This window comes from Astyanax mexicanus, chromosome 1 (genome assembly GCF_023375975.1).
Source record: "Astyanax mexicanus isolate ESR-SI-001 chromosome 1, AstMex3_surface, whole genome shotgun sequence".
Classification (NCBI taxonomy): domain Eukaryota; kingdom Metazoa; phylum Chordata; class Actinopteri; order Characiformes; family Acestrorhamphidae; genus Astyanax; species Astyanax mexicanus.
In genome coordinates this window covers 20821589-20827879 of record NC_064408.1, presented here as the reverse complement: position 1 = coordinate 20827879, position 6291 = coordinate 20821589, and positions in this window count along the sequence as shown.

Below are 6291 nucleotides of genomic sequence, written 5' to 3'. Positions count from 1 at the left end.
GAATGGGGTGCCTTATCAGTCCTAATGATTAGACAGCTGGAAGCCATTTTCCAGGCCTGGACCGAGATTAGGCTCGAAGCCTTCACTGGTCCATCCAGCCATCCCCTGACAAGGACAAATGGAGGGACTTTGACATACATTAAAAAATCTGATATGACTGCATTTTACATCAATGCCATTATTTCACCCTTTTGTTATCTCTTGGCCTTTGATTTTCACCTCACCATCAATCACGTGATCCTGTCCGGATCTCATGAATCACAGGGCTGGAAGCAAAATGATGAAATGAATTTGTGATTAACGGCGAATGTTGGCGCTCTGCGATTGTTGAGGTGATGATGAATTCATCACTGAATTCCTCTTCAGCCTTCTTTCATCCTTCTTTCCTTGCCTTGATTTATCATATATGTGTTTACACTCTTATGTAAAAGTTTGGGCACTCCTGGTCCAATTACATGTGTTTTTGATTTGTGAGAATCATGTGAGGTTCAGATCGTCTATAGAGAGCACACTACTGCACATTTGAACTCATGCATTACATAAAATGAAGTTTGGTAGCTTTAATTAACATATTAAAATAACTTAAATGTGGTGTGTTTTAAAGTAATGGCACATTAAATACATATTTTTTTCTTTTCCAAAGTCCATACCAAATACAGTCCTTTGTAAAATGATATGGGACAGTGATTGTAAACATTTTGATAAAGCACAATTTCTGTTTAATAAAACTGCTATATGGGAAAAAATTAACATTAAATATAAAATGTGTCATAATGTTTTGTAGCCAACACATTTTCTTAATAATAAAATATATTAATATGTTAAGTAAATCAACATAAATTAGGCATTAAAACTGTACAGGCATCGGTTTTGTGTAGAGGATATATGCTTGTTTAAATTAAGAAAAAACAATATATATTGAATTTATCATTTCACTGAGGTGCCCAAACCTTTGCTTGTGACAGCCAATATAATATTCACTGCAGCTGTGTATAAGAATATCTTTTAAATAACCTGACATATCTCCTCAAAAATAATGAAATAAATAATGACAACATTTTAAATACATGTTTACTTTTATTAATTGTTTATTAATGTAGTTACAGATTCGTAAATAAAACATAGAATGTGAAATTAAAACAAGGGGAAGACAGGCAAAACTACTTTATATTATTTTAAAGTACACTAAAAGATTTTAAATCGGAAAAAATATATATATTTTGCTATAAAATATCATATTTAGGATTCCTGTATATATTGCTATATTAATTTCTACTCACTTTAAAAATGATCAAAATGTGTACTTTGATTGCACGAATCTTTCACTTTTTGATTTGATAAATGATGTTCCAAAATTAATTTTATTTAAAAGTGAGTAAATTCATTACTCATCTTTTTGAAGATAATGATTTTGCATATCACAACAATGATCTATAACTCACGCTGCATATCTAATCACCAGATTCCTGAGCTTAGATTAGCCTTTTTTAATTGTTTTATTAATGCCTACATTTTTTTTTTCTTCAGTGTAAAGAACTCGCTCTCGTATAAGTTGCTTGCGTGCCTCCTCAGCTCAGCAGCTCTCTCTGTTTCTCACCCTCTCAACACCCCTGTTCCTCTAACTTCAGCCTGGCCTGGGTGCTGAAAGACTCGATGTGGGGATAGTCGTAGGGCCTCAGTTCCCATCTCGGCTCAGCCAGGTTGCAGAGCGAAGTCTAGTGCTATGCACAGATGCTGCATGTCAGCTGCATGATGCATGTCCCTGTTGATACGCTAGACGTCTTTACATGAACCAGAAAACATGCTGTCTGATGGAGGTTTGGCCTAATTCAGCGCTGCTTAATCGCTCACTTGCGTGGCCTGAGTGAAAATGGTGGCAGGAATGTTCTAGTAGCTGCAGGTGAAGAACAGACAAGTTTCACACTGTGGTTTGTAAAAATATTGGTAATACTTTTAATAGTTTTGAAGGGAACCTACATTGGGGCTTCATAACACATTCACATAACACAAGCAATTAATAATGCATTTACTGTATAAAATAACATTATTTAATAATTTATAAAACAGCTTATACACCTTTAGCTTTTATTGCAGCACTCATTCCCTGTGGTATTGGTTTAATAAAAGCTTCTGCAATGCCCCAAGATTTATTTCAATCCAGTGTTGCATTAATTTTTCCTCAAGATCTTGCTGCATTTGATGATGGTAGAGTCTGACCACTGCACAAAACCTTCTCCAGCACATCCCAAAGATTCTCAATGAGGTTAATGTCTGGACTCTGTGGTGAACTCTCTCAATCCATGTGTGAAAATGATGATCTCATGCTCCCTGAACCACTCTTAAACAATTCCAGCACCATAAATCCTGACATTGTACTCTTTCCGTGCCATCAGGGAAGAAAAAATCCATTGATGGAATAACCTGGTCTATATTCAGTATAATTATTCAGGTAGTCAGCTGACCTCATTCTTTCAGCACATACTGTTGCTGAACCTAGACCTGACCAACTGCAGTGATATTGATATTGTATTGATATGACATGCATGCGTGTTGAATATTAGATTTTAAGCTTTGAATGTTACATTTTAACATTTTATAGATATAGCTTATGAAAGGGACAGCTACTTAAGACATGAAAGAACACTTTAGATACATAACATGAATTCTTATGAATTCTGCTTAATGAATTTGTTACAAAGGAAAAATGTGTTATCACTTTAGTTTAGCATAAGCTATTCCAAATAATGCTTTATAAATACATAATTCATTGCTTATTAATGTGTTATAAAGCCTATATGCAGGTAGCCTTTTAATAAAGTGTAAAAGGTAAAAAACAGAGCATAAATAAATCAGTACTAGTATGTTGTTAACTTACTTATTTTAAGGATTTATGATCCTTATGTTGGTAGTTGAATTGAATTCTTTTTGGTTCATTGAATTACTGTTCAAATTGGGATAGTTGATATTGTACATATTTACATATAGGACCTTCCAGAGGGAAATGTGATTTTTGTTGAAGTGATTTTCATATTTTGCACCATTCCTTTACTGAAATATAAGCAGATTAATTTTACAGCTTGTTTAATATATAAAATTTAAACAATTTATAACAATTTAAAAAACCCTTTGTTTTAGTATTGTTTTTATGCCATATTTTTTTGTGCTTGCGTTGTTTTGACCGTTTTGGCCTTTTTCACTTGTTTCTTAAATTAAAGGTTAAAGAAAAAATATTTAGATATATATTTGATATCTCTCTGAATAGTGCTGTTTATTACTATTTTGGCTACTATTATCTACAAATAAAAAATATATAGTTTTTTTCAGTTTATATGCTGGAACTAAAAAAGCCAAATGATAACATATAGAATCACATATATATTTGAATACCTTTTGAATATATATATTTTTTGTTTTATGTATTTTTTTTACAATATTGCCTGGTTCTACATGTAACTATGGTAGTATGAAAACCAAACCGCGTGCCAAGTAAGCATGCTTCGTCTCCAGGCTGCTAGGCTGCTCATACCTCAAGCCGTGTCTGATACAGCCGTCTGCAGGGCCAGGGCTGTCTGGGAGTGAGACATCCTGCATTTCTAGTGATTGGGCTTTGACTGCTACAGTTTGGCCTGGACAAACTTTTCAAAGCAGCTGTGCGACTCCCGCGGCAGATAGATTTGTCTCCAGGACTCTTCCTTTTTGAACTAGTCATCCATCACCGGCTGGCCGCGTTTCAGTACATCTTAATAAAGTAATCCCCCCTTTCTCATTTTTTTTCTCTCTCTGCTTTGGAATGCTCTTGTTCTTTCTGTTTCTCTTTGCTCATTCAAGGCACCCCAGTGATGATTTGTTTTCGTTTCAGATTCTGGGTTGAGAAGGGCCATGGCTTATCATTACTCCAGCCTGACTCTGTATCTCTTTTGAAAATCGTTGGTTTGCTGGCCGTATGTTACCTTGAGTGTTATAGGAGAAGCCCAAGGCCCGGCCAGAATACAAAATTCCACACGGTGCAATATTTGTATAAATGAGGAATCATTGCTGTAAAATATGAGTGGAATTGTTACCACAAAAATGTACGTGCCAAAAGCCCAACTACAGTGAGATTCCCTTCATTGCAACATCTGAGACTTCCAGCAGTGCCCAGCAATGTACATTTCTGCTATTTTATATAATTCCATTCCAGTACTCTAATCTTCTTGTTTCTGTTTTTTTTATTATAACAATGCTATAACCCACGCAGCTCCATATTATGACAGTCAAACAAGCAAGTTTAAAAAGTTTTTTTGAAAATTGACCCTGGATTAAAACAACCTTGGAGGAATCTGTCCTGGCTTATACATACATGTTTGTCTGATGGAAGGATGTGTGGGGTGGGCACGGTGATAAATCAGACGTTAAGCAGTAGGCTGCGAGGTTAATGAATTTCTCTGGCCTGTGGTGGGGGGACGTCGAGGATTTCAGGGATGGATAAGACCGGCCGCGTAGGAGCAGGTAGTCCAGAGAGGCCCCATCTATCAGATCAAAGCCGTCTGCGGAGAAGGTCACCGCGTTTGGCCGAAGACCTGCCCGGAGAAAGGGAAAAAGGGAGGGAGGAAGAGGGGAAAAAAGCAAGACGGGGGGATGGAACTAAGAAAACTGTCTTTCTGCAAACCTGCTTTCACTGCTGGCTGTCATTCTGCACTTTCTTCAAGCATAGTCTAAAATGTAGACTCTGCATTCCTTAAGAAAGGCAACCTAAAATATTCCAGGGCATCGCTTTATATTTTGTGAGAATGGGCTGTTAGCACTGTTATGGTAGAGTTTTAAAATTAAAGGAAGAAGCTTCAAAAGGTTCTTTAAATAATCATGTCACAGAGATTTGTATAGATTTGTGTGGTGGAAATTTGCCTCTGAACAATGACTTTTGCCTGTATATCATTACCTGCTTTTAATACAAATAATAAAATATCTCTAGAATATAAACTTTCCACTGACATTAACTACTGCCTTACATTTCCACTTCCTGCTAAAGAACTAATTGTTTGTTCATTATAAAACAAATCCAAAAATCTTGCTCTCAGATATATAAATCCATGACATATAAATAGCTAAATTATAGCTGATTATTACGACAAACAATTTAGCATACTAACACAATTCACTGAAGGATGTTTAGTCTCTGGTGGTGGGATCCTTTTTTTAAAACCCACAAGACTGTATACTGCAGTGGGAAAACACTTCAAAACTGGTCTGGTAGTTCTCCATCATGGAAAGCACACTTGCGTATACATATCTGCATATACAGTAAAAAAAGATTAAATAAAAAGACACCCTCAGCATGTATTGTTAATTGCTGAAGTTGTTAATTCTGCAATACACTATGCAGGCATATATTTGGAGGTTGTTTGCTTGTTTAGTACTAAGAAGATCAATTACAATGTATGTATGTATAATTTCACTGGCACCTCCAAACTTGGATCATTGTCTTGGTGCATGACCCATGTTTGACTGTCGGGCTAATATTCTTAGTGTGGAATGCTGTGTTAGCTTTATGGCAGATGTAACCGAATCTATTCATTTTTATATATTCATGTGCTCTTTTTCTGATCTCTTTATTTTTAATATCAGCTTCATCTGCAACTTTCTGAGACATTTTATCCTGCTTACTAAATGTTGAAATGTGGTTGAAAAATGTTTAATTGTATTTTCAATGTTAATGTTGATTCAACCTTATAATTATGTTGATTCATTCAAGATTAAAAGTTTTGGCTGGATTAAGTAATGTTTAGATTGAACAGAACTAGCAATTAAGCATTGATGTCTGTTTGATCCATATCCAGTTATTAAATAAAATGATCTGTTGGTTGATTGGTCACAGCATGCTAGTGATTAATAAAATATATTTTTTTTTATGTTTAGTCATGTTAACAAGTCTGTGTTACAAATTTGCCACATGAAAAAGAGTAAAGAGGTAAAAGAGTCCTAGTAATTTCTGACGTTTGAGGTGGTTGAACACTTACAAGACGTTCATGGTGACTGTGTGTCTGGAGATTAGGAAGCTAATTCTGGTTCAACAGCGAAGTGAAGAGCTTTCTGTGACAATTTAGGAGATTTAGGATGAGGAAGATGTTATCTTAAGCACAGCAGTGTTTTAGTAGAGGTTAGTGATTCACTGTCTAATCCATGGGATTTTTCATTCAACCACAAGATTAAGTAGTTTTTAAACTATTTAAATTGGACAGACAATTATTATTGTAGCATCTATCCAGTAATAAGAGCCTCCCTTTCATGTCCCAATAAGAAATGGATGGTGAT